Below are 25,806 nucleotides of genomic sequence, written 5' to 3'. Positions count from 1 at the left end.
AAGAAAGATTATGTCAACAGCATTTGGTAGAGGTGTCTATCTCTCAATTTTCTGCTTTGTTACTTGTTGTCAGGATTGGCAGTTCAATTGTTCCAGTTTGTGACAAGAGTCAACCCCCTGAGCTCTAATTTCCATTAGTGGTTACTTCCAAAACATGTAAACTCCCTTTAACCTTAAGAAAAGAGGAAAATAAACTGCAAATAGCAAGAGTGATGTACACCCATGACTGAATGCTTGGATGGAAGGATGAAATATGCAGAAGCAGAGATTTCACATGATACTGTAATATGATTCAGAACATACACCATAGTAAATAATATTATTGGTTGAAGTGAAAGTGTATAAATTTCAGAAATGTTGTATATTTTTCCTCATATTTATAAACAAATGCTAATGAATAGGGCATGAAAATATTATATGAGCAAAAATTTCAATGAGGTGATTTGTGTGATTCTGTAGCAGTGGAATTTGTTTCAAAACTGATTCCTTGCCTAAGAATTGGTTTCCAAGGGATCATATTTAATTATTAATGAGTGATGTCTCTATCTTTTGTTTACAGGACAACTCTCAGAAATATAAATAAAGTGTAATCTAACACAGTTTCGTTAAATATCAGTAGGAGTGTCAAATAGGATAGCTAGAAGGCGTCAAATCTTATTTTATTTGAACGTCATATCTGTAAGATTTCAGCCTTTCCAGTTCAATCACATTTAGTTTTTTGTCATTATTTATTTTGATTGCTAATCTTGAAGAATCTGATTCTTGCATAGATGCTTATGGTTTCACTTTCTGCTCTCCTCTGTTTTTTTTGTTACAGGCTTACAAAACAAAGTACTATAACTGTCTTTGAAAACTAAAAATCAGAATATTCAGCCTATACCTACAAGTAGATACTAACTAATTATTTTTGCTAAGAGGAAAACAGAGATCAGTTCTATAAAACTCTAATAAACAATTTTAAAAATCATCATCGATGTTTTTTCAAGATGTTGTTATGGATCTTCACATCACCCAACTTATCTTCTCATGTATCAATGGAAGATGAGGGGAAAAGGACTGAAGGCTCTGCTTACACTGATATTGTGCCAGCCCCAAGGATTGTCCCTGGCTATCAGTGCAGGTGATGGAACTGCACAAGAGAAGGAGATTCTGCTGCCCACTGCCCCAGGGCAGCTCTCAGAGGGCAATTCACTTCAGAAGGGATCCATAGTTATCATCACACCCTCTGCAGTAAGGACAATTACAGCCAGAGCAGGAGTAAAGCAAAGAGTATTGCAGGGCAGGATTACAAACCTGTATAAGCCTGTACAATGCTGTTTTGGTCTGTCTTTGGGGAAAACCTCATCTCTTTTCAGTGACCCCGTGGAAATCTAAAAAAGAGGAAAGTTTTGTATCTAAATACATGAATGAATCCGAGTCTGCTTGAATAAAATGACATGAAGGATAAAATGCATTAAGCTCATAACTCCGCTGTCATTTGAATAGTTTGCTTTTCCTTCTTTTCCTAATAAACTCTGCTCTGCCCTAGAGTGCCCTTTTTTGTCTTGTCATAACATTTGAATGAGTCATTTCAATGATTAATTCTATTATTTTTCTTCTCAGAATTATCTTCTGTCCTTCTGAGTCCGTTCCCTTTTTCAGGCTCTCAGAATCTCTTCCTGATATTTACACTGGGGGAAATACATGGATTGTGGATATTGAGGAATATAACTTTGTTTTAAAATTAACTTATTTAAATTTCAAAGAAAAATAACTCTTAAAAATAAATTAATTCTTACTTTAATATTTTTGATTAATTTAATGGGGAGAAACTGTTTTAAAAAATGTACCGAACTGCTTTCTTTAGCTGTCTGCCTTAGCATGAACATACAGCACAGTTATCCCATTCCCATACACTGCATTTGTCAGCTGTTGTTGTAACTTGTGTCCTGGCCTGTCCTGACCTTTGCGTGACAGACAAGAGTTTTCATTCCCATTTCACCAGTACAGTCAGACTCTGTGCACAGTATCATCTTATGGGATCTGGTCTGTTTCATCAGGATACACTCACTTTTTTAAGGTTCTTCAAGGCCACTCAAAATAGTAGGTCCCTTCAACCCACAGAAGTAAACTGTAATATTGGACAAATGGTGAAAGTGTCAGGTGGAGACTGAGAGGTCAGAACAGTGGTTTTTTCCCTGTGCTGAAAAAGTAATACCTCCAAGAACAGAATTTAATGATGATTTCCCTGGGGTACCATGGGTCTACACAGATCCCAAACAAGACTGTGACAGCTAGTTAGCAGTCTAGTCTCACCGCCCCACTTCCCATATGTTGCATCTGTCCTTGAGAGGGACTTCCTCCAGACAAAGAGCAATTTGAACCTCATTGTGCATGCACAAAACTTTATTTATGTCAGTGAGCTTATTACCGGAATATTAAACCCACATGCTTAAAAACACATCAAAACCAGAAAAAAACAAATACCCCAAACATTATCCCTACGTCATGCATTTATGCACCAGAGGAAGAAACATTAATGGACAATCAGAGAATCCTCTAAGGCAGAGGAAGTACACTGAATGATCTCTCTCCTTAGAAGGACTGCTGTGACAGTGGTCTTTGAAAACCAGAATCAGAGACTCAAAGAGGAAAGGCACACGCTGCCTCGGAACTTGGAGAAGTTCCAGGAATTCTTCCCTCCTGGATTTTCAGTTGCTTAAACCCACACTTCAAGGAACCTGCTGGACTTTGTTGTGTGCTTCTTGTCTACAAAGGTTATTCTAGCTGGATTCCCAGAGCAGTGAAAACAGTTGGGGTTTGCTGGCTCTAAACAAAGATCTTGATACCTGGTTGAACTATAAAAGATCTGGCACCTGTCCTCATAAAAGCCTCCCTCTGTCATGCAGCTACTAAATTGCAGATAGAACTTTCTCACATTAGAGCTGGCAGGCAGCAAGGACCATCCCACTTCAAGGCTTGTACTCCTGAGAGCAGGCAGAAGGAAGCAAGTTCACCCAGGGTTTCTCTTACCTTTCACTTGGAATAATCACAGTGTTTCTGCATGTTGTTGCTCTTCTAGTAAGAAATCTCTAGCAAAATTTTAATTGTACCAAAAAGTTGTATTTTTGTTGTTGTTGTGTGTGTTTGGATTTTTTTCTAATATTCTCATATTAATCTGCTGATGGTAAGAATAGAACATATTAAATCCTCTGAAAAGCTATTAAAGTGTTCTAATTTCATTTCAATTATCAGCACAGCTCCACCCCTCCTTAGATTTCATCATACTGCTAACAATAATGTTACACCCCCTCATGCTCTTCACTTGCCTTCTTTCCCTTTTCTTAACTGCTCCTTTCCTTTCTGCCCTTGACTTTACATTTTCTCCTTCCAATCAACCCCATGTTCTTAGAACTCCTTCTAGCTCGTGCACAAGAACCTATGTTCTCTTTCCTCCTTCACAGTCTAACTACCCTGGGCTAAATTTTTGGAAAAGTCAGGATATAGAGAAGAAAATGTACACTGAGAGATAACTTCTATTTCAATTTTTGTTTTAAAAATATTACTGTTTCTGATTTTTATTTATTCCTGCAGCAAAGGGGTAATTCTTTAAGCAGATTAAAATGATTGGGAAAACATGCCCTGGGACACAAACATTCATATTTTTCATTTATGCCTAGCTCATTGCTCCTTACTCTGATTTTGTATTTATGATCTTATGATAAAACTGCACTATTATGAAACCAGAGATGGTCAACAATGAACAGGTAACTCTTTCAGAGCCATAGTACAGAAATGTTGTTTTGCCTGGGCACATGTCCACTCTCTGGGCTGCCATTACTTTGCTGCGCATCGATCCAATCACTCAATTCCATACCCTCCTGAGGTCTCGAGTTGAGAGCAGAGATGGTCGCTGTTCTCAGCATTGTGAATTTCAGGAATATATTTCAGGACAGCTGTCACAGTTCTTCCAAGGATTTTGTGCTAACATATGCTCTGCATGGAGACCACTGGTCTGTGGGAGCTCTGCTTTCCCAGTTAGAGGTAAATATGGGTACATGGTGAGAGAACGAGAAATATGTAAGTTTTTTAAGCCTGTGTAGACTGTGAAAAAAAATCCATCTCTGAATAGATTTCTGCCTGTATCTTGCCACTCTTGCATATGATTCTCATTTACAAGTTGTATAATGCCTCACAGCATCTCTTCTCTTCAGCCTGATCTGATTATTCATAAATCACTTCTGGTTGGAAAAAGTCTCCTTTTACACCTCTGTGACAAACTCTTGTGAGATTTGGTTGAGAGGTTAGTCCCAGCAATAACTTCAGTCTAGCCTGTTCCCTTCTGTAAAGATTATAGTGCGTTTGAAAGGGAGAGAAAGGATAGGAGTAAACACTGGAAGAGAGGGAGAAGATAAGAGTTATATAAGCCATTCTATCACCAAGAAGAATGTTTGTGGAATCATGGCCTTAAACATCTTAATCATGATGGAGCTTACAATGCAAGTGAAGGTTGCAATGAAAATGTTCTTTACCAAATAAATTGGAATTCATAAATTCATATTTAATATCTCACATCTGCTATTTGTTCTTTAAAATGTAATAGTGCCTACAAGGTCACTTGAAAGAACACTGTTCTCTCGCACTATAAAAAATGTATCCCCTCAACATCAAGTGCTAGTACCTAGTAAAGAACAGTAGAAATTGGAAACAATTATTTTATTAAGACAAATGTAAAGGGTGGCTATCAAAAGACAGTGTTTATAAGCATTTTCAAGAATTTTTTACCTATCTGCACAGAAGAATTCCTTTATGCTTTGCTCAGACAATAAAAATTGTATCCTCAGTTTTTATTCATTGACCAACAGCAGACTTTAGTTCACAGCTTAAAAAACTATTATTCACTACAATGCAGGGGTTGAAGCTAGTAATACATACCACTCAAAGTAATTATATACTTCAGAGAATATCTTAATCTTCATAGTGAACCCTATAACTGAGATTTCCTGGCCTTTTTCATGTACTCTTCTAAAGCTCTTCTAAAGCCTTTGTACACTTTTACTCCAGAAAACCATGACAGTAGGTAATTAAATAAGTAATATTAAAAATAAGTTAGTCCTAGAGATTTGAATTCTTGTTTTTTCTCCCATAGCTCAAAACCAGGAACTTGCAAACTTACAATGAATATGTTGAAAGCAAAAAAAACCCAACAAACCCTGACATGGAAGAGAAAGATGAAAATATACAAGAAAGCAAAGTTTCATGCAGGAAAACATTGAGTGACTGTCTCCAGTATGAGCATTTGTAATCACATAATTAAAAACTTCAGTAGGCCTGTAGGTCATCCAGAACAAGCAAGGACATGACTGAATTACAAAGTCTGCATTGGGGACTATGCTCTAGCAATGTACAGTTCTTCAGACCTAATTTAATCACACCCTGAGCCATGTTTTTAGGTGCTTAAACACAAATTTACTTATGACAAAAGGAATGGCAACCTCTGTAGGCATGCATGTGTGCTATAATGCAGATATAAAAATCTGATTTGTCACTTTCTAAAATATCTATAGTTTTGTATCCACCTCTCATCTCTAAAAGAAAACAATGCCACATATTTGGGACTGAGATTAAAAAAATGTGGGATATTGTTGTCCTAAATTCCCACCTGTTCTTATATTTAAATTTCTTTCAATACTGCTAAATACATAGAGAACTAACTGCCCCAGAAATGATAGAGTGGGTTCATTTCTTGGATGTTAACAGCTTATCAAGGGCAATATAAACAAAACTGGCACAAGTGAGTGTTTCATAAAGCCTCTTCATGTATGTGTAGGTCTCAAATCCCAAGAAATTTCTGAATCCTCCCAAAGCATTGTGGTGCACTTGTTGCAAAATAAAACCAATTTGCTTAGCATGAATGTCTGTATTGCAGATTCCAGAAATAGCCAAACACACTTATCTGTTCATTTACTGAGAACTCCTGTTGCATTACTGAAGCTGTTGGCCTCAGATAACAGTGGGAGTCAGATTGGTGAAATCAGTATGTGATTTCAGTTATAACAAAATTTTCAGAAATATTTAAAATCAGACATTTTGTAATATTTTTGTTAATATGACAAGTAATGGCTTTAAATTGAAAGAGGATAGATTTAGATCACATATTAGAAGGAAATTTTTTATTGTGAGAGTGGTGAGGCACTGGCAGAGGTTGCCCAGAGAAGTTGCTGACACTACATCCCTAGAAGTGTTCAAGGAAGAATTGGATGGGGCTTTGAACAACCTGATCTAGTGAAAGGTGTTCCTGCCCACAGTAGGGGGGTTGGAATAAGGTGATTTTTAAGGTCTCTTTAAACCCAAACCATTCTATGATTTCAATTCTATGACCCTGTGTTATTCATATTCATGAAGGTATGTTTCAATCCTGATACTTAAGAAAATATCCTTTTTTCATAATGTGTTGAATGCTTACTGTGATGCAATGGAGAATGTGGTCAGATGGGAGAAGTGCTGAAGCCGTCTTCAAAAAACCCTTCCCTGATCTCATTGCAGAGCCTCAATCTGCACTGCTCTGTATGCATTCTCCAAGTTTCCATATGAGTAATATGCAAAGTTTCTGCCTGTCTTTCTACACCTTTAAAGGCAACTAGAAAATAAACGAATAAAACCAGTTGTGTTTTGATAATTTTCTTCTTTTTTCACTTTTTCTTTTAGGCTGCTAGATGATGGCCTGAAAACTAAAAAAGAATCCTGATCTGCTACTTCCACCATCACACTGTTTTACTGCTGGTATTGTATTATAATGAGAAAGGTTTTGAATGCTTCATTACTAAGTTTCCAACATTAAAGGGTAAGATTCAAAAGATGTTTCTGAAGCATTCTGAACATTGTCTGGAGAATAGTTTACTTGGCTCCTATACAGCTTTGTTTACAGCTTTATCAAATGTCTCTGGAAAACAAATTAACATTCAAAAACTTTCTTTGAGTACTGTTAAAAGAATAATTCCTGAGTATTATAAAAGAACTTCCCAAGTCTCTCAAAAATATAACTGAAATACAGTCATGGCAAATTATTTTAGGTGAGAGGCACAGTTGACCCAGCCTTCTCAACATCAACTTGATAGTTAATATTGCAAACATAGTATTATTCTCTCTTCTGTAATAGCCATTAGGGTTGTATCCCTCAAACTATATTTACCTTTTCCTTAGAGAAGAAAAGGTGAATCACAACCTTTGGATTAATCATAACAATAGCAAGGCAATACATATACATTAATGGGAAAGGCATACAACTCAGCCAAATAATGCTGCTAACTGTGCTGCTGCTTCATAATCATCTTTCACCCTCATACAAACAGTGGAAACCAGGACTACAGAAGAATTTAAAAGAAAGCAAAGGTTTTGCATGATAGTAAAAATCTGAATGTGATCGATCTGTTTCAACATGCTGGAGACTCTGACCGCAAATTTTGAAGGATGAGTGTAGCTGATAAATGACAAAAAAGATTAGCCTGAAATATTTACTATCTGTAGTGCTAACAGTCATTCCATCTATATTAATTGGCACACTGTCTTCTGTGCCAGATGGTCTATTGCAGAGAGTGAACATTACCCTCGTGGATTTATCCAAATTATGTATTTGACGTTTGGATGAAAGCATTTTGCTTTTTTTTACTAGTTGAGCAAAGAGAATTATGTTTGTCATCTTAATGCTATTATTCCATACAGGTCATCAATAAATATACATACAAAGGTCTAACTGGATTCTAAGCAAAGACAGATATGATGGATTTTGTTTGAAAAAAGCTCTAAAAACTTAAGTCTTATTATTGCCAGTGTTTACCTCAGCTTTCAAAAATAAATTCTGATGCCTTGTTGCTAAGGCAGCAAACAAATACTAGGGATGAAAGTCACTGGGAAGTGAAATACTTTACCATCTTCCCCAGATCTAGGTATTTTGGGGAAGAACCTGACTAGAATACTGCCATGTACATATTGTGTTTTGGCCTGATTCCGGTAAAGGTGTTATAACTTCCTGTCCACTATATACTGACTGCCTAAAGGTGATTGCTATAGGGCTGTCTCATCCCCCAGGCACAGTGATATGGCAGCTCAGCTCAGCTCAGTTCCCTGACTGTCTTAAGCCTCATCATATGGATCACTCATACCAACAGCTAGTGCCCTTGGAAGAACGTGGAAAGGAAGGGACTCTGTAATTCAACAAGAACATGTGTTAGGCAAGAAATTTGGATGGGTTGCCACAAGGATGGCTGCTACTCAAAAGGTCAAGACACCGTCAGAAAATCTAAGGTTTCAGTCAGTTATTGATTAGAAGCCACATGGGAGTTGATAGTTTGTTAACTGTTTAATGGTCCTGTAAAAAACAACAAAAACCCCAATGAAACAAAGTTTTGGTTTGTTTGCTATTATATAGCTAAAAGCCTCCAACACAGACTTTTTATTAATCACAGCATAAAAACATGGCACAGAATGTGTGAGATAAGGAGATCAAGAGCTGGAAGCTCTGTGCAGCTTAAAGATTGTGATAAAAGATGGGATTGTCTGTTCTATATGCACACATACACTCAAAGAATATACTGGAGAGTATACAAAGAGATAGTCACATTGAAAGTAAAGGGACGAGAAACTTAAAAAGAGGGAGGGAGGTCAATGGGGAGCAAGACAGAGAGCAGGATGCCTTCTGTCAAAGGAATGCAGTGAACACAAGAAGTGCAAATTGAAAACAAAATAAATGCTGTTTGTACAAACAAAGTAAAAGAATGACAACAGCAAGAGGAAAAGAGAGTGGGAAGAGATTATATGGGCATACAGAACAGGAAAGGAATTAAAGATTCAAAGCTGAAGGAGAAATAAGGAAATAAATGGCAAAGATGTTTGCACCTGGTGCTTCTTTTTGCTCAAAATAATTTTTGTCTAGTTTAGAAAAAAGTAGTGCCAGAGGGCCAAAATCAACAGGTAATTTGTCTGGCAAGAATTGTCCTTTGGAAGAAATATCAAATCCTGACAATCAGATTTTGACCAGAGCACTCTCCTCACCAGGGAAACGGACTAGGGAGACATTTGGTCTTTCACTGTCCATTTTCATCTAAAATAAATCAATTACATTTTGGAGACACTATCAAAGCTTGCAGGAAAATATTTTCCCTGTTGCTGCTACAGATAAGTCTGTGATTACAATTCAAGTGTGTGTGTGTGGTGTTTAAGCTCATTGTGAATATTTAAATAAAATAGTCACTAAATAGCTACAACTTGCCACTTCGTACCTTGGCTTAGGTTTACCTCAGAACATTCATCTGCTGCAATAAGGGACTTAGGCTGGAAGGGGGTCAGCAAAGGCTAGAAATCTGAATGAACATTAACTGCCTCCTAAACAAAGTGATGATTCATGAATAAAAAACAGGCATGATTCTAAAGGTCACTAGACCCAGTTAAACTGCATGTCTAACTCTTGTGTATCTGGCACACACAATATGCAGATCTGCCATAGGGCAATTCCTTAGGTATTCATCAGCATGAATAATTCTGATCTCGTTTAGCACATAGCCGTACTAAATGACACAAAGAAAATGAGGTATAGTCTCAGATCCATAGTCAGTGGTTTTATTACGCAACTTCCACCTCTTGCAGAAATGCTGGCACTCTCTATACCTTTTAACCCTCATAGGAGATATGAACTATTTCTAGAGCCAAGCTCTGGAAAAATTCACCTTTGCAGCCTAAGGCTTAAGGAAGGTTTGCTTCTGGCAAAGGCACAGGGTTGTAATTTTACAGGATGCTCTCATAGGTCACTTTTGGATGGCTTTCAGCCTGATGCATTAAGATGATTTTAGCCTTTAGTCAGTAATGCTTTGTTATTTTGAGATATTCATTTCTTCTTTTTCCTTTTTTTTTATTGCTGCTTTTATCTGTGGCACTTAGAACACCAAGACAGATCCCCTCAAGAAAAATAAAAGGCATTATTATATTCTGTCTCTATCCAACATTTGTGCTTTCAACACATAATAAATATTCAGATGTGTTTGCTATCATTAGCTAGAATGGGAAGTCTGTCGCTGAGAAAAGGAAGACCTATTTAATAATAGCAGGACCAAGCTTCCTTTAATATTACAGAACTAAACAGCTCGATATTTCATCAAGGTCTTTAACAAAAGCCTGACAATCCAGTGTAGGAACTGGTTTTGTCTGTGTGCTGCTGGGGTACATTCTTAAGATACTTCCCTGAACTCTCCAGCACAATAATGAACATGCCATTCATAATTTTATGGGCTGTAGAATACTACCAGTTGATAGCCCATATACACTTCCTGGAAATGATCCTTTGGTTTTGAATATCTTAATTGGAAGGGCGCAGCCAAGGTCACATCCAAGATGGGATGGTTATTTGCACCCTCGTCTTATCTGCTGGTAAGATTGCAATCCCTGTACTTCTCTAAATAAAGAAGGAGAAGCCACTTTTATAGTGAACTCTAAAAAAAAATTAAATGGAGGGCTTTCAAACCATGTTAGTCTATTATTAATTACTTTTGTTTTGTTCTTTTGTTTGGGGAGGCCATATGGTCCAATGGCAACCATGAATTTAGCATTAGCTCAATTTTTCACTAAGTGAGTAATTTTGTATTCTACTGACTACATCTGTAAAATGCAGATTTTGGTCATAGTAACTGCTCCTTGAAAAATATATCTTGAAGTTTGCAAAGAAAATTACATATCAGTCTATAAAAGGATGGCTCAAAAATTATGCAGATATATTCCAAGTCAAACAGTGAATGGTACTGTTTTGTTAAACTTCACTGCAAATTTTGTTAATTAATCCATGTATATGAAATATTTTATTTTGCAAATCAGTTGTAATTTAAAGTAATTAAATATTTTAAAATGTTACCATCGTTTCTTAGTAACTAGACACCATTCAATTATCATCGTTGAAAAATTGTTAGTACTTCATGATCGGTGACATTTTGTCTTTTCTTCTGCATTAACAAAACATGATTCATAGTTTTCTTTTGTCTTCTGATTACCACTGTTAGTTCAGAAAAGAAAGTGAGTCAAATTAATGGATATAACTTCATTTTACTTGCAGCTTAATTCAGCACCAAGGTCATACTCAAAAGCAAGGCTGAAAATTGAAATAGCAAGGTCTAAATGCAGTGCATATTTTCCCCCATGATTTCACTAATATAAATATAAAGCAAATTGTATATTAATAGAAAAAAAAAAACCCCCGAATATTTTCCCCACCTTGATTTTTTTATCTTCTCTTCCTCTCTTCACCTGGCAAAATTCCTTTTGGATACAAGAAACTCTACTGCATATATTTATCTCCCTGGAGAGAGACTGAAGAAAAAAACATGTGACAGATGTTAGTCACATTGCTTAATGTACTACTGGAATGGATTCAGAAACTATGGTGATGAACATGATATAAATAATCTATATAGAAGAGAATCCTGAAACCATTCCTCTGGGAAAATGTTCATTAATTTCAATTAGACTTTTACCTGGGTAATGATTAAGATGGGCATATTACCAGATTATAGATATAATTATTCTATTTTATAATATGAGTAATACCATCACTATATTATTCCTAATCTTTGTTCTCAAAAGCTTTCTACTTATTTTCTTCCAAAAAAGTGAATTTACTAATCAAAATGCGCTTGATAAATGGCAGCATCACAGATAATAAAAGCTCTGGAGGTGATACTAGCCAATAGCTAAATTAATAGCCAAAATGCTTCTTATTAGTTCATATTACCTGTTGGCCAGAATGTGAGCAGCACAGTGGAATGGCTGTACTATGTCAGTCAGAAAGGGCCATCCAGCTGGGGGTCATCTCTCAGCTCAGCCTTTCTGTGAGTTTATGGACATGTTTACTCTTCCTTGTAGTTTAGTTCTTCTCTAGATAGAAGAGTCTTAGCTGACTCTATATGCCTCAGTTTTGCCACTTGGAAATAAATCCTTACCTTTAATAATTATTGTTGCTTCAATTATTTTGATAATAATTTCAAATTCTGCTATATCCTTTTGAATATGGGAGGATAATGGGAGAGAGGCCAGAACTTGTTTTATATTTGATTCATGATTTATTCAGCTGAGAATTACCTTGTTCTCTGTTTTGTTCTATTTTTTTTCCTAAGAGTTACTAACATTTGATTTGGGTTTGGTTTTTTTTTTTTTGTCTTTTTTTTGTTATTCAGCATAGGACTGACATATTTGTGGAGCTAACTCTCATTATCTCAAGATTTTTCTTCTGAGAGGTAGCACTTAGCTTGGAGCTCATCATTTTATATGTGAATTTGTGGGTTTTCTCCTCTTGTGCATCACTTTACATTTTTCTGCACTGCATTTCATCTGCCATATTATTGCCCAATCAGCCTCATGAGTTTCTGCAGCAATTCTTCACAGTCAGTCTGCATTTTTCCTATTCTGAATAATTTAGTATTAACAGCAAACTTGCCAAGCTCCCTACAAAATGCCTTTTCTAGGACTTGCATGAAGTCACTGTAAAGCACAAGTCTCACCTCAGCCCCCTGTAAAAGACCATAGAGACACAGTGTGATCCTTGGGGTGTCCTGTGCAGGGCCAGGGGTTGGACTCAATCATCCTCATGGGTGCCTTCCAACTTGGCATATTTTATTATTCTAAGATTCTATGATTTTCTTTAAAAGGCGTGACAGGTGGCATTGTCAAGTCTTTTGGACATACAGATAGACTATATCAACTAAATCATTCTTATTTTCATATTTAATGACTTTGTCAAAAAAAACCCCCAAAATACCCACGTTACAGAACTCTCCTCTACAGGAGGCATGCTGGTCTTTCCAAGTAGCTTGTATTTATCCAGATGCCACTAACTTAGTTGTATATTTTGACTACTAATTTACCTAATATGGAGGTCAGGATGAGAGAATCTAGCTACCCCAATCTCCCCAGAAAGCCTCTCATATACCATCTGCTGTGGCTACATTGATGTGCTGAAAGAATTCAAGTAACATAGATGGAATTCTGACTATATTCTCCAGGAAGGTTCCAGGCATTTTTCTGCCCAAGGTGAAACTTGAATATTTGTAGATAAGAATGCAGTAGTAGGAATAACTAGCTGAATATTTTGATCAGTATACAAATTGCAAAAGACTACTGATATCATGACATCTTGAGTCTGAACTATTTTTGAAAGGAAGTGGACATGATTAATGTATTTTGTGCTGTGCCCACATCCCTTATGGTCTCCACTTATGGTACTTAACACACAAGCCAGAGTACACCTGTACAATTTGTATTTAAGGGTTTATAGATATTGTGACGATGAAGGCCATGAAACAGGTATCTGGACACTTTATCGAGTTGAAGTAATTTCTGGAGAGGTACTGAAGCAGGATTTCAAGACTGAGTGTGCAGTCTAAAACATCTAAGCAGCTGGCCAGAGCTTACTTTCTGTTACTGAATATTTTTTAAGCTTTTATGAGCTATTTTAAAGTGTTTATGAGCTATTTTATTATGAGCTTGTCCAACATCCTTTGGTTTCAGAATGGGAAGAGAAAACCATGTTCTCTGTTCTGTCTCAGCATTTTACTCTCATTAAGGTACTATGGTCAGACCATGATAGATCAGGTATTTCCACTTTGAAGGCAGAGCCCGAATGTGAAATTTCATGTAACTCCTCAGAAACATCTTTTTCTTTTTGCCATTAATAGCAGGAAGAGAGATGTGTGACGCAGAAATACCCCATTTATACAGATTTTAGGTTTTGTAAGAATTCCCGTTGAGTGTGCTGACATCTTGTGGCTGGCTGGATATTTAAACGTCATGTGTGTGCTGAGGGGAGGCAATTCCACCACATCATCTAGGGATCTCCAGCCCTTCTTGGAGTCTTCAGCCAAAGGCTCCATGTAGAGAAACATTTTGAATGTGACTACACAACATTAAGAGTTTTTCTTCTTTCTCAGTTGAAATTCTTTGTTTCATCTCAAACCCCACAATTTTGGGGGGGAAATAAGCACCCTTGTGTACATTTATTTTCTTCAAGTTACATAGTCATTAAATCTCTGCCTGAGACATGGACCAGTGCTGTATGATAGTGATAGCAAGAATTCTGGCATGTGTTTGCCAGTGAAATGCTCTTCTTTGACTGGTTCTTGGCTTCCTTTTGTGACCAGATGTTAGCAGAAAGAGGGAATGTTGTGCTGTTTTTTTTCCACAAATGCACAGGATGGACGGCTCTGCTCCATTTCTTTGGGATTTTGTTTGCTCTTTCTAAAAAATATATCCCCCTCGAGCCCTTCTTGTCTCATCCTTTTACAGTCTAAAGATTACTTCTGTCATTGGTGTCTTCTGGCTATTATGTTTCTGCACATTCCTCCTCCTTTGTCTCTGTAGTGTCCTATCCACTCTCTCCATCTTTAAAAAAATCTGTCTTCTCTTACTAACTGTAGTTTTTGGCCCCCTGTTCAAACTCCTTCAGCAGAGAATTTGTTGTGTCTGTCTGCAACACAGCAGCTGATTGCACAACAAAATTTACCAGCTTTGATACTGTCACCCTGCTGTGAGTGACAAGGTGAGGAGCAGAGCCCGTGAGCGTAACTCAAGGGAAGCTGATAAAGCTGCTCAGGGTTGCAGCAAAGATTATTTCCATGCTGAAGGCCCAGGAGACAGGGAGTCTGCAGGTGTCTCCAGAGGAGAGACTTACAGCAGGTAATACAGAATCTGTGGCTCTTTTGGGGTTAATAAGATGCTTCTGAGGCCCAGGGTAGAGGTTCTGAGGGTTGTTGCTGCCGCAGGCGTAAGGACTGGCATCCACTGTGCTTGGTGTGAGAGTTAGACACAGAGGCTCAATGTATACAATCTGTCTCCCTCTGTTTATGTTCATGATTCATCTGTGCCTACATACTTTTGTGAACAGTATGCTGCACTATGTTATTAAACACAAAACTGTGTACATAGCTTCTGGGATTTGTATGTATGTCTCATAAGAAGAAAAAAAGGGTTTCAGTGAAATCCTGCCCATATGGCAGGTCAGCATGCATTAGTCTCCACTTTTCTGATGTGCCTGTTCCGAAGAACCATTCAGAGAATTTATCTAGCCAGCACTACAGAAAATTTCCAAGCAGAAAAGGATATGTACACATATGTTTCATTAAGATTTGATGATGTTTCCAAAAAGGTGGTGTATCAGAAACCAGAAGAAAGACAGTATGATCAAGGTATGCTCTATGTCCAGCATATTTTCAGTAAAACCAGAAAGCTTACAGATATCAATTTATAAAGTGCTTTTATCATAGATAAGGGAAATGGAAAATAATTTAGTGACCCAAGAATCCTAATCTTTTTAGGCAAAAATGAATTATCATGACTAAAAATGAGAAAAGTCTTAATACCTTCAGGAGATTTTTGCAACATAAATTTAGTAGTTACACTGTCAGAAGTTATTTGGGAAAATTAAGAGATCAAATTATTTTTGAGTTCAACATAAGAATGAATAAATGGATCTTGGAAAAGATGTACACATCCCAGCAAAATTGTTATAGTTCTTGACATACTGAATTTGGGCATTTTCATTGCCAATGTGATTAAGAAATACCCATCTAACAAAGATACAGTCAAATGAGAGGCAGATAGAAAACTAAATTCAGATAAATTCCCTTGAATTGTTCTCTACAGTTAGTACTTCATTTTTTTTCTGAATTTTTTGATGAGGAATAAATTTGAAAATAATAGTTTTGTTTGTTAGCTTTGTTTTGTTTTTTGTTTGGTTGGTTGGGTTTTTTTTGTTTGTTTTGTTTTAATAACTGCGTAGCTGTCAAGAGATTTAATCTGTGTCATATTTATATGATCACAAATGTTATCCTCATTTCAAGAACTTTCCCAAAATCCATAAATAAACTACATTTCTTTAAGGATGTTTTAATAAGGTTCATGTGGGATAGATGTCATCCTTAGTCTTTACAGAAGCCTTTGTACTGGAAAATGAGCTCCATGACCACAGAAATGAGCTCTATGACCACAGAAATTATAGCTCTGAAAGTCCATTTTTAGGCTCTTCTGCATAACTGCCATACTAAAGTTGCCATAATAAACCTTGTTCAGATCATTATTATCAACAAAAAATGTCTACCTCATTTGTAACTCACAAACTGTAAGAAAAAAAAGAAAACATATTGTTCCCTTACCTTGCCCATACTTCACTGAGCATTTTTTATTTTATTACAGATTAATGTATAACATAAACTCCTCCAGTTCTGAGCTCCTCAGTAAAATACAAGGAACTACCAGAGAGTGCCTGGAAGAGGCCATAAAGATGATGAAAGGTCTGGAGCATCTCTGTCATGAGGAGAGATTGCTGGAGCTTGGCCTATTTAGTCTAGAGAAGAGAAGACTGAGAGGGGATCTCATCAATACAAATATCTCAAAGGTGGGTGCCACGAGGATGGTGCCAGACTTTTCTGTGGTGCCAGCGACAGGATGAGGAGCAATGTCCATGAACTGAAACACAAGAAGTTTCACCTCAACATGAGGGAGAACTTCTTTATATTTAGGGTGGCAGAGCACTGGAACAGCTGTCCAGAGAGGTTGTGGAGTCTCCCTCTCTGGAAACATTCCAAACCAACCTGGACACATTCCCGTGTCACCTGCTTTAGGTGACCCTGCTTTGGCAGGGGGGTTGGACTGCATGATCTCCAGATGGCCCTTCCCACCCTAAATATTCTGTGATTTTCTAAACCCTTTAAGCATTGTGCATTTGATCTAAAAGACTTCATACTCTATAAACATTCACTTCAAGGATTTCAATTTTTGGAAAATATCAATCTAATAAAAAAAGTAGTTGAAAATTTCAGCACAACCTTCAGAAATTTCTGTTACTGTGAACAATTTCCTTGAGGTCATATAGGCTAGAGTGAAACCAGTCACAATCTAATTTGTGTCACACTTGGTGAGCTTTTCCTTATTGTGATCCTGCAGCATTGATGAAAGAATTTTGTGACTATTTTTCTGCTGTTCTATTACTGACCTTATTTAATGAAATGTTGACTCTTCCTACACTTAAAACACTGATAAATATAAATGCTACCTTATTTCAAAAAGAGAGTTTTGGCCCCACTATTCATTGTATTTCCTTTTATTCTGTGAACGAAATGCTAACATGTTTCAGCTTCCACAAAATGCCAGCTATTTTTGCTCTGCTCTAACTGTGATCTGGTATGATCAAAACCAAAGTTTCAGTGTGGATGTCACTGTGTCTTCCACATCTAATGAGTCTGCTGTAAAACCAAAATATTTTAAGACCCTCAAAGGACATAATTTCTTTAAATAAAAAGCAAATATTTAGTTATTTAAGTAAAGAATACTCAAATAAAGGAAATTTGATTGATATCCTTTGTCTGTTATCCTTGCTTTTCCCTACTCAATCATCTTCTGCGTCGCACCAATCTCAGACCCTTCTAGACCCCTCTAAAGTATTTTTGCTACCTTTTCTCCACTGTAAAATGTCCTTTCATGAGTGTCAGACTCTTATTGGTGACTGTATCTGACTCTCCTGTCTCCAAGATCCTCTTGAGTATGCTCAGTAAGTCCCTCAGGGAAGGAAAAATCTCACTTTCTCCTCCCAGTAAGCTCTTTTTAGCTGCTTTATTAAGGTAACATAAATGTGATTATAAATGCATAATAAAGTAGATCATCTGGAACTATCACAAGCACAAAACCCTGGAAAAAGCATTTCTTTGTTGGTTAGCAGATCTAAAACAAAGCATATTGCAGTCAGTGTCTGGGAAGCCTTTGAGTACATGGTGCACATACTTGTCAGGGTGTGTGCCAATACAGATTGAATAAGGAAGGGTCTTTGGAACCATCTTGTCTTTCAGCAGTACTCTGAGCTTCCCTTGCACTCTGGGCTGTCTGCTGGGTGTCACTGCAACCTGATTTACTAAGAACACTAGTGAGACATGCTAAAAGAACTCAGTTTCCGTGCACAAGGCATATTTTAGAGGCATTATTTTCAAACCTCCACAGCTCAGCCAAGTCAAAACCAATTTTTCCTGGAACACTCAAATGCACTGCTCTCAATAAAGAATAAATATCTGCCAATTTCTAATTTTCTAGGTTCAGCTGATTCATCAGTACAGTTCTTCAGCAAGTAGTCATAAGGCAATTTATAACAGAAGTCAATTTCAGTCTACTTAAATTCCAGAGAACTAAATGGTATTAATTCAAACACTGCAGAAAAATAAACAAACTGCAGATTTAAGCTAGGCTTGAAAAATTTTAATCTCCAAGGCAAAAATTCTAGGAAAATGTTAATAGGGGGGGAAAAAGGATTTTAGAAAGCAGTATTTAGGAACCTACTGTAAGAATATAGTCTGTGACAAGCATTAATTAGTTTGAAAACCAGTTACTTCAGTCAAACTATTTTTCTGGCACCCTAAAATGTGTTGAAGTGTTGATAATCACAAAATTTGAAGAGGCTTTCTGACTAAAGAGTTTACAAAGGATTCATTGTAATAATTCTACAGATACAAAATAATTGTTCAATCATCTCAATCTGTAAACCCAAACTTGTTAATCATAAATATTGTTTCATGTTGGTACCTCAAAGTGATATGTTTGTCTGCCTTGCAGCATATTTGAAAATTATGACTGACTGACAAAGTGGAAAAAAATCCTATTTCTTGACAAAAATTCCTGCACATGACAATAGTAAAGTAGAGAAAAATTGTCTTTGGATTAGCTCTTGGATATGTCTTGGCTCAATTGCCTTTCCCCTAGAAAATCAGAATAGAAAGCAAAGTAAATGTTCATGGGTTTGTCTTGGCTAGCTGCCAGACCAAACCCAGACACTCTCTAAGCCTTCTCAAACAGGATGGGACAAAAAATAAGACGGAAAAGTGCACGGGTTGTCACAGGGAGATCACTTACCAGTTGTCATCACACATTTGACTTGGGTAAAATTAATTTACTTTATTGACAAATAAAATAAATTTGGATAGTAAGAATCAAAGACAAATATATGTTTATGTTTGGAAGGTGAGAAAGTTATTTCCTGAAAACACCCATGAAATTAGATTCCATTTGTTCTCCTGAATGAAAACCTTGGCTACATATTTGAGAGCATTAGTAATGTCCCAGCTTGAAAAGTATCTTTTTTTTTTTTTTGCTTCACAGAGTTCTGGAGATCCTTGTTAATGAGACTTTTTGCTCCCTCTCAAGGAGCTGTGTGAAAAAAGCCATTCTTTGGTCACCCTGTAAAACTTCTGAAAGTCTAAGGAAGGTGCCCTTTCTTACCAATATTTTTACCAGTTAAATTGCAAGCAGTTTCTGAACATGTGTGGGTATATCCTAAGGAGAAAAATAGCCATGCCATAAATCCCTCTAAGACGATGAGGAAAGGAAGCAGGTCTATCTCTACATACAGTGAGCACAAACCACCATCTCATTCTTCTTGAGATGATAGTGAAGTAGAAACAACCTCACAGAATGACAATTGAATTAGATGCATTGGATGCAAATGACTCATTGATGTCAGAAAGCTCTAAGAATGTTTCAAGGAAGCTCAGGGTGTACATGTACAGGATGGACTTTCCTCCTCTTGCTATGCATGTCATCCCTGGCCTTATGTATGTTCTTTCTGGAAATAGAAATTTTTCCTTCTGGTTGCTGTAAAAACAAGGTTGGAATTCTGCTTTCCCCTGAGATTCAGAAAATGATAATGAAACTTTTCTGCTTGCTCTGAGGGACTCATATCTGAATCAAGAGACAGGAGAGTTTTGAAAGCTTTTCTCGACTCACTGCTACTGATATCTGGCCTGGTACCAACAAAGGCCGTCTTTCTGTGACTGGATCAACTATCTTGGCATGGATTTTTGCCTTTGTGCCAGCTGGGAGTCACATTTCACTGTGCCTTGCACTTCATCTACACACTGGCAGAAGCCAGATTTCCCTGCAGGCTGCTTAACCACCTTGGCATGGCTTTTGTCCAAATGCTGGCTGGGAGCTGGTTCCTCTGTGGCCTTCTCAATTCTCTTGGCATGAGACAATTGCTCAGACACCAACTGAGAGCTCAGTTCCTGCAGCCTGCTGTTTCCATCTGCTGATTCCGAGTGGCAACAAAAAGAGAGGGGCTATCCTTCAAACCACCTCAGATATTTTTTCTTTGGAATTTTCTGAGGGGAAATAAAACCAGTCCTTGGAGATAAAGAAACACTAGGTTAAATGCTCTGTGAAACCTCTGTTCCAAAAAGAAATTGGAAGTTCAGCCTCTGTGTGTCTCAGTCAGTTCCACCTGGGCAATCAAGCTACATCTGGCTGTAATTAATCTGCAAAAAAAGAGAAGGGCTGCCCTGTGGGATGCATCCACTTGGAAAATCCACAGTGATTTCTGTATGATATGCCTCTTACTTACAGATGTGTTCTAGGCTCTTGATCTTCAATCCTGATCCCTGAATCTCTTAATGTTTTTTGCAGTTGCTGACTGGTTTGTCTGACTTTGTGATTGTCTACTCTTTTCCTTATTCTTCACTTCACTAACATTCTTGGATTCTTGACTATGTTGCAGATTTATTTTTTCTGGACTAGTGGAAAAATATTTCCTTTTTTGGTTTGCTATAAATAGGTCTGTCCTGTTTTTACTCAGCCTTAAGTGCTGAGTACAAATGACCCTGTCTTAAGCTACATTTCCATGAAAGGATATTGTCTGGATGCCTAGAAATCTGGACATCTCTTCCTGACAAATGACATTTAGTTTGGATTCTCCGTGAGGATCTGTCTCTATTGGTGTGGAGATGGAAAATGTTTATCTCCTACAAACTGAAACAAGATAAGGCTGAGAGAATTCACTGTTTCTGCAGCTTAATGCACCAATGTATGTGCAATTCTGCTAAACCCAAATGATGAAGAGTCCTGAGTCAGACATGAGAAATCGTGACACTTCTTCTAAAATCTTATGGCTACTAAGCATTTAAAAAAGTTGCATGTCTCAAATGTCCTTGACATTTGGGAGGTGGGGACATGGTGGGGGAGGAAGAATGGTAAAGGAAATGCTTATTACTGGGAAATATTTAGCAGAGAAAATAGCTTTACAACCGCCTTACTGGAGATGTTAGTAGGCAGACGTGAACATTAATACCACTCATACACACCACAATAATACAATATTCATGTGTTCATATTTTTCTTAATTTTCTTACAATATTTTGTCTTTGAGTAAGCACTTTGAAAATGTCTGAAGAGTAAAAGGAAGACACTAAACAACTTTAATTCTAAAACATTTATATTCCCTTGATTAACTTCTTTGGTCACATAGTCTTTGCCCATTGCTTGACTCATATGATAGGAGGATACTGCTCTGCCTATTACACATTTTATAATTATATAATAACTTTTTTTGCTAATACCTTTAAGTGAATGCATAAAAACTTGAGCTAAAACATGGCCTAAAAGACAGCCATCTGTCAATAGATAGTGGCTTCCAAATGTATTTACAGTCTCTGGGCACACAAGCCCAAAAGGTGAGTTCCTGACTTCGTTTGTAGTCTTTTAATTTTCCCAAATCTCTTACAATGGGTAGTCTATTTAACTACAAGGGCAATATCCACTCTCGTCTCCTTCTGGACACAGTTGGAAACTCTGATGAAACTGAAATAATTTGACAGCAAAAATCTTCCCCAAAAGAAATCGAGACCTCAAAATAGAACCAAAACCACAGTCCATTTAGAACAAAAGCCCTTTCCTGGGATGTAGTGTTTTTACTGAACATCCCTTACAGGGCTACTTGTACAAAATACATTTTTTTTTGCTCCTGCAGTGATGCTTTGCCACTCTTTTCTTCCTGTTCCTTACATGTCAGCCTTTGCAAAATGCAGGTTTATTAACATGGCTACAGAGATGGGTCAAAACAGCTAGCCTCTGTGTTAATAGGTTCCTTCCCAACATATTTTCACGGTTTTCCAAAATGTTAGATTGTATCATAGTTTTGATGAATTCTGAAGTCTTTCTGTTTTGAAGTGTAAAGATTTGTGTAAATGCATTTAACATGCACTGTAAAAACTGGCAAAAGTAGTACTTTGAATGAAAAATAGAACATATTCTAAAATCACATTTTTAAAAGCTTAAACCAGGTTCTGACTTCTGGGATAGATATAATCATCATTAAAGTAAATGATACAGTGTACACTGAAAACAGTACACTGAAAATGCAATAGCAATAGTGTGGTTTGGCTGTCATTAGTGCTCATTAAGTCTAATTTTGAAAGCACTTGACTGTCATGGCAGCATCCATATGCTTTGCCATGTATAAACATAAATAAGGAAACATCTGTAGAAAAAAATTTGTTTTCTTTCAAAATCCATAACAAAACAGATACAAAAGAAAAAAAAAACCCAGGAATTCTTGGTTAACATGGAGAGATTTCCTCCATGTGTTTTGAAAAGGCATCTTTCTGAGTTGTGAACTTCCAGAGATCATGGCCACCAAGAAGGAGCAAGCTGACCCTGTCCCCACAGATGGGGTGAGGGCTGGAACCTGGGATGATCAGAGGAGCCCAGGGAGAGGAACAGGAGACCAGAACAGGAGCACTGCCAAAACTGTAGAGTCTTGGACATTGCCAAAGGCAAATACACCCATCCTCCTGCAAAAGGCTGCACTGGAGACAGCTGAACAATTGACTGAAACAACCCTCGAAGTCACAGCCACTGCCAAATTGCCTGTGGCAGGCAGCCTTCCTCCACCTTATTAAGAGTCAGTGGTAATCGCACCAGGATTAGTCCCTCAATATTTTAACTAGATAAAATTAATTTCTTTCATTTACTCATGTCTTTTTAAAATAGTAACTTTTGGGGATTTACAGAACTTCTCACAGATAATTTCCATAACACCTAGTGCTGGAGTGGACCACTCTAAAACTAAATTATCTTTTTGCTGCTATAAATCAAATAGCAAATGCAATTTAATGTTAAATTTTTAATCTTTTTAAAACACTTATGAGCCAACCATCTAAGACTAGCCAGCAACACTTAAACAATCATTCATTCTTCTTTCTTTTGTTGCATTTTCCAGTACAATACCTAAAGAGGAAGGAAGCACTGCATTTATAGGTATACAAAAAGAGGGGTAATACGAGCCATTGAATGTTCAGATGGAACATCTCTTTCCAGCTTTTCCAACTCTTATCAGTGTTTTACAGGGTATTAAAAGTTATCGTTGGTGTTATTGTAAATAAATACTGAATTACAGAAATCTTAGAAATACCGTGTTTATAAAAGAACATGGATCACACATGGGTTTTATATCCTTTGGGTTTTTTTCATGCCTTTCTACAAAACTATGAGATGAACTACCTACATACTGTGGGAAAATAAATATATCATTGTTTTCTTGGGAGGAATCTGTCCCCTTTAATAGATCTACTGCTTTTTAGCAAGCCAATCTTATGTTTATAGTGTTTTAATTGAGACTAATTAATTTTTTAGAACTTTTTTCATCTCATTGATTTTTAAAATATTTATTCATTACTTGTCTGACCAAGTATAAAATTTTAATGAAAATTCTTCTGCCTTGAATCTCTATTTACTTAGTAGTAGAAGAAAAAAGTAATTGGAATTATTAAAAAAATTTGAGTGTGAATAGAAAAGACCCCCACCTGTGGAACAGCTGTGCCAAAGCATTTCTTTGTGTGAGTAAAATGTTTAAAATCCCATTAGGCCTCAAGATCTTAAATGAAATTTGAGTTTCACAAAGACCTTTCCATGTTCTCAGGAGGGAGTGATTTCCAAATATATATAGCCAGTGTCAGATTAAGTTCTTAAGGACTGAATTTTTCAAACAGGCTGCTAGGAATATTTTCAATGACATTCAGCAAATGATTGTTAAGGAGATCCTTCAGATTCAGATCTAGCAATAAACTTTTTATACATGATCCTCAATGCCCTATGGGGATTCTTTGTGAGGTCAGAGTCTTAGCCAAAGTTATTTGAATTCTTTTAAATTATACGCATTAAGTAGTAACTTGAAAACTTGACTACTTTAAGTAAGTGCTGTCAATTTTTATCCTAAATAATGGCCTATGATGTTCACATAGTTATTTTGCGAGCAGTATTACATTAAAGCTGTGAAGTGTTCTTCACAAAGTCACATTTCATTCTAATATGAGGCTCCTACTGTGAGCAGAATTGTTTGTTCACACTCTATTTATTTCCATAGTAATTGTAATAAACTAATCTCACTGTCAGAACAGTCCAAGGTATACAGAGATATACCCTGTGGAATACAATTTTCCAATCAAAAGGGGAAAGACCTGATTTTTAAAAAAATCGAATTAAATCTAGTTCAAGTTTAAATCTAGTCCCTCCCAAGTTAGGAATGGCATTTTCAATTTGAATTTAAAAATAGTTGGAAGTTATCTACCTAGCTACTAGTACTTTTATTATGTTTGCATGTACATTTTTATACTGAAAAGAGGTGCATGTTTCGGTATGTTGTCACTGAGATAGTTTACTAAGGATGATCATAGAAGGCATTTTAGTGATCTATAGAGCTGACTCAGTACTTAAAGAGGGCCTAAAAGAGAGAGGGAGAGGGACCTTTGACGAGGGCATGTAGGGGTAGGACAGGGGGTAATGGCTTTAAACTGAAAGAGGGTAGGTTTAGATTTTATATTCAGTATAAATTCTTTATGGTGAGGATGGCAAAACACTGCAACAGGTTTCTCAGAGAAGCTGTGGTTATCCCATTCCTGGAAGTGTTCAAGGCCAGGCTGGATGGGGCTCTGAACATTTTCTAGTGGGAGGTGTCCATGGCCAAGGCAGGAGGTCAGAACTAGAAGATCTGGAAGGTGCTTTCCTGTCCAAACCATTCTACGATTCTATTCTACAATTCTGTGATTTATCATACTTTACCAGTTGAGAAACAAAAGAATAAAACTCTTTTATTTTTTTTGTACATGCAATGAAGTCTACAAAAAAGAAATAATCTTCTTATTTATGAGGTTCTTTTGCACTTCGGATTTCATTTTCTGGCTTTCAGTTTATGCTTAATCTCAGATTACTATGCCGTTCTATGTCAAAAGACTTTACTAACTGATCTTAACTTTATTTCACTTCCATAAATTGACTCAATACTGTTTTATTCAGTCATCTGTGTCAGCTTCTTGGTTAAGAAAGCTTTTCGTAGCCTCATAATTTCTGTTCTGTCCTCATTAAAATTTGGGCTTATTTTATGCAGGCATATATACCATAGCACACAGACAGCCAAACTCTAGTCCCAGATCTGGAATGGTCTCCTTGCTCCTCTGCTCCTGGAGATTGACAGAAGCTGTTGATGAACACATGAAAGAATTTTTCCTTTAGAGCTCCTTGTTCAAAGTGCCATCCTGTACATCAGGGTTAAACATAAACCCAAAATATTTATTCTATCAAAGCTTACTAAAATAATTTTTAAAAAGTTGTTGAGCTTCTGCATTAAGAAGATAGGCATTCTAAATAGCACAATAAAAAGGTATCCAGTTTGTATAATGATGTGTCTGCATCAACTTTTAAACTTAAATCCACTGAATATATTTTGAGCTCTGAAGTGCATGTTTGTCTTAATTCTGCCTTTTGAACACCTCTCAAGACAATGTACAGAAGAAAAATCATGGCACAGAGACCTTGAATTTCAACAGAAGTGAAGAGCACTTTTAACATAGCTGATGGTGATGCCTATGAATTAAAAAAGGAGTTATGTAACTGACAGGAAATTTAGGGAACAAGAACAAGGGAAACACTGTGAATATTCTTTAGGAAAATGAAACTGAAGTGTCATATCCTTTATTTAGCAAAGTTTTATTCTAT

At 36.8% G+C, this 25,806-nt stretch overlaps 1 long non-coding RNA gene across 6 annotated transcripts in view; it reads left to right on the top strand.

The window, feature by feature from the left end:
- LOC146443239 (uncharacterized) overlaps nucleotides 1–22,663 on the top strand; it is a 68,066-nt gene extending 45,403 nt beyond the window's left edge. For 5 of the 6 annotated variants that reach the window (XR_014846448.1, XR_014846449.1, XR_014846452.1 and 2 more), the window contains 3 exons: nucleotides 6,688–6,823; nucleotides 16,201–16,402; nucleotides 22,438–22,663. This is a non-coding gene — a long non-coding RNA (uncharacterized LOC146443239). The remainder of the gene's footprint in view (nucleotides 1–6,687; nucleotides 6,824–16,200; nucleotides 16,403–22,437) is intronic. The other variant, XR_014846453.1, reaches the window with a different exon arrangement.
- The last annotated feature ends 3,143 nt before the right edge of the window (nucleotides 22,664–25,806 follow it).

The sequence above is a fragment of the Lichenostomus cassidix genome, chromosome 1Aa (genome assembly GCF_008360975.1).
Source record: "Lichenostomus cassidix isolate B80296 chromosome 1Aa, HeHo_3.0, whole genome shotgun sequence".
Lineage (NCBI taxonomy): Eukaryota > Metazoa > Chordata > Aves > Passeriformes > Meliphagidae > Lichenostomus > Lichenostomus cassidix.
Note: the sequence above shows the minus strand (reverse complement) of the source record. Positions and strands in the feature narration are given on the sequence as shown.